This window comes from Eupeodes corollae, chromosome 1 (assembly GCF_945859685.1).
Source record: "Eupeodes corollae chromosome 1, idEupCoro1.1, whole genome shotgun sequence".
Taxonomy (NCBI): domain Eukaryota; kingdom Metazoa; phylum Arthropoda; class Insecta; order Diptera; family Syrphidae; genus Eupeodes; species Eupeodes corollae.
In genome coordinates this window covers 208709195-208713564 of record NC_079147.1, presented here as the reverse complement: position 1 = coordinate 208713564, position 4370 = coordinate 208709195, and positions in this window count along the sequence as shown.

Genomic DNA, 4370 nt, shown 5'->3' with positions numbered 1-4370 from the left:
TTAAAGCAAATGAGTATGCAATCACCATTATAAAGTTGGTTGAGCCAGTCCACTAAGTATTTTTTGAAGTAAGCATCAGTAGAATATTTGTAAAACTCCTTTGGGATTCCATCAGCATCCGGTGCTTTGTTGTTCTTCATTGTTTTCAAAACACTTTCTAGTTCAATAAAGGATATAGGTTCATCAAGTTCAGGAATATGGTTGTTTGGCATGGCGGAACTAAACGATAACAGTGACTCATCTGCTGATAACAATCCTTTGAAGCAATCTACCAAAACCTCAACTCCGAGAGCATTATTATTTAAAGGAGTATGTTTACACCCTTCTAATTCTCTCACATTATTCCAAAATGTTTTAGAGTGCTATATCTCTAAAAATACGCGCTTCATATAGCCCGGTCTCACTTCTTACTTATTGTAAAATCTTTACAGATAGCATCCCTTTGTGATCCTTAGAAGCTGTGGTTTCATTTCAGATTGCAGAGACATATTATAAGTCTTAGATTATTTCTCCTAACAGTGATACAAGCTACAAATCGTAAGTTCCCAGTGAGTAGTTTTTAGTCTTGTGAGTTTTCAAAGTTTTGTCAATATCACCTCCGCTTTGGATTTTATTTTGATTTTGATTGCGTTGTTCCTTAAATCCTTTTTTATTAATCATTTTTAAAACTATCTCAAAGCTAGACAAACATTCATTAAACTAGCCCATAACTTACTGGCCTCATATGGCTCTCTATCTCTTAGTAATTCTATACTAAAATTAGAATGATACATAGAAGATTAGGTTATCCCCTCCACTTTTGGTTACATATTATCCTTTACCATATTGGGTTCCAGTCAAAGGCACCATTGCACCTGTTAGGAATCTGCTTCTTCACTACCTTTAAATGCTAGGTGCCCCATAATCAAATGAAGTGAGGCTTTATTCTTATTGCCCTGCTTATTATTAGTCTGCTTAAGCATTTCCATTTAGAGTTGATGGAATAGGAGCTTATTGATTTAAATTCCGTTTGGCTATCTACCTGATGAGAATGTTGGTTCTGCTGCAAATGATGACCAAATAAACTCAACAACTGATCTGTAGATCCTTTTGAAAGTGGAAACCTGATTTTGAAGTCAATATCAGCATAGTCTGAAAATGGATTCTTGAAAACGTGGAATACTTTTGAACGGCGAACAAATTTATGTTGTTTTTCTTCGTCACTATGAAGATGACCAATCTTATATTTTAATTAAGAATTAAAATAGTAGTGCAATGTTGACTTTGTTTACCTATTCATTCGGTATCTCCAAATATTGAGAATACAAATTTTACAAAACAAAACATGAGCTGTGAATCTGTCAAATTCGTTGTTTAATGAGACCTTTAAAATTGTATGATCCAAAAATAGGCATTTAGTTTTAAAAGGTGTTTAAAAGCTTGTTTACTTTAAAAACGTTAGGTGAAACCAAAATATCCCATTTTACAGTATAAAATCCTGTTAAATGTATAAAAGTTGTTTATGAAAAATTGTAAAAATATTTGTTGTCTTGAATATCTTGAAAACCAATAAAGACAGTTTTTTGTCTTTAACACAACTTCATTTCTACCAGTTTGACAGTTTTCCTCAGAATCTCAAAAAATAATACATTTCTTCTGGAAATTTTCAACTCAAATATCTTCAGAACAAATAAAGATTTTTATCCAATTTTTACTTCAAAAATTTCTTGGAATTTTCTCAGACGAAATTGACAAAGCAGAAGAATCAAATATAAACACAATCCACTATTCATTCTCACCTAGAAATCAAATTGAATTGGCTTTGCATTTCTTTTTTTCTTTTTGAATTGTGCGAGGGAGAATTCTTGAGAAATTAAATGATTAAAATTCCATTCTCAGATTTTTGCAGTAAAAGTAAGAAATTTGCATGATAAAATTTTTGTTTATATTTCTGAGAATACGGAAACCTCTTATCAACTCTAATTGACAGATTTTTCTAAAAAAATGAAAGTCATATCGAAAATGCTACAAAATTGGTTTTACGTATCGAAATTTCGACAAAAAATAGCTTAAACAGCTTCGGTTTTAAAAATTGTAAAGGCATCAATCGGATTGTTGATCAAGGTCGCTTTACTGACTCTTTTTTAATGTTCAAATAATAAAACCACTGCGTTATACAAAATAATATCCCCAGTCTGTAATGTGTGTTTACCACTGTCTATGAATTATTCTAGTTAAATATAAGGGTAAAGTTTACCCTAATCCTTAAAATATTATAATTTGGCATCTTGTATCCTGCACTTTAAAGTTGAACAAAATGATTGATTGAAAACCTAATCTTATTTCTCAATTAACATTCTACTGCTATTCATCATTTTGGTCATCAAAGAAATCAAAATATTAATGTTTCCAATTTTATCTTTAACATTACGTTAAGGGGCATGATGTCCCCCAAAAATATGAACTTATGTCCCCAAATGTATCTACATACATGCATAATATGCATCATTAAAATCAATTCAAAGTTAAATGCCGCCAAACGGAAACTGTCAAAACTCATTTGTCATTTTAAATTGTTGTCTTCGAGTTCGAAAGAAGAGAAGCGAGATGACATTGCCAGAAGTCACAAATAATATTGCCTCATTTAATTTTTCGTTGCAAAAATAAAACGAAGAAGAAAATCATATCCAATAATTAAAGAAAAACTCTTGTCATTATGTCAAAAGCATACATATAAACATATGACAAATTATATCAACCATCAGAGCGAATACATTTACATATACCAACACTCATATATAATAAAAATGAAATGGTGGTGTTATTTGCCGTCCTTCTCAGAACTTTTTAGCGCAAATTAAGCAAATGTCTCAATTAACTTTAATTTGCACTTCTTCATCGTTTATTTTTCATTTGAGTTTTTGTCGTTGTTTTTTTTTTATTTTTTATAATTTCTGTTCCTCTCTGTCATCGTCAGCAATTAACGTGTGATGCCAACCAATCAACAAAATAAAAAAAGGAAGAACGAGAAGAAGAAAAAACTGAATTAAGAAGAACACTCTATCTAATTGGCCCTTTGATATGTACTTCCATAAAAAGAAGAGAACCATAAAAATAAAGGTCACTTCTTCCTATGAAAACAAGCGAGAATAACACACAAAAAAAGACAAGTAAAATGACATAAGATGTGGGTCACTGATGTGATCTTAGCCCAAAACGTCAAATTCCCAATAAATTATCCATTGTTGGGCTATAAATATTATACCAACGACTCCTTCTATTTCTGATGTCGATGATGATGATGAGATAGAAGGTAATGATTGTGTATTCTAAATGTGTTGTGTCGCGCCATTCGAATGTCAATGTCAAGAATGTTTTCCACGAAAAATATCCACACAGAGATGTCTAATCAAATGTCATTCTGCGTCAAAAGTCCGTTCGAACTGTTAACTCTCTCTCTCTCTCATTCTCTCTCCATTGTATCTTGTCAGTCTGTCTCTATATTGAATCTTGATATGCGAAGGACACTGACGATGAAGTAGTTTTATGTTCCTTCAAGAAGTCCTGGTAAAAGAAATTCCCGAAATCATATCAAGATACAAAGAGAGAAAGGTCAAGAGGAGAGTGTAGGTAATCAACTACTCCAGCAGCCATAAACGAATCCAATTAAATTGATTCCTATGAAAATCAAGAGACACACGGCCACGGCATGCACTTGGAGACTCAACGATCGCATGATGTCGATGGCGATGATGATGATGATGATGATGATCAAGATCACAGATCGGGATCGAGAGGATCATAAATTTTATTTCTCTCTATCTTGACCTCCAGCTTCTCCTTTTCCTCCCTTGATGACGACAGCTCAGAGGCAGCGCAGCGAGGAAGAACGATTGGTATATTTGTTTCTGCAGTTTGATCGTTTTATAGGAGCCAAGTGCAAGATTGCGATCAGTGATCCTCTCTCTACTTCCACTGATCCTTCTGCTGGGTGATGCAATCGATAAATATTTGTGTCTGGGAAGAAAACTCTGTTTGTCAAGTGCACACAATTGTCCTAAGCTGACAAAATGTGTGACAAGGAGCGTCCTGCTGCCGCTTCTGCTGGTTTCGTATACGGTATACCTTTAGGACTAAATTGAGAAATGTTTTGAAAACATTAAACGCGATCGATCGATGAGATTAGCCCATCAGATCTTAAAAAAAAAGATGCCCAGAGTCGGGGAAAAGATACGGGACAAGGCGTCCGCGTACGAACAGAAATCGGGGACGATGAAATTTATGAGTAGTGTCACTTAAGGACAGACATGCAGTTATTCAGAGAAGCGATTTCAATTGTTTTCCTCGGATATCATCAGAGCTCTACCAAGGAAGACCGGTAAGAGTCTATA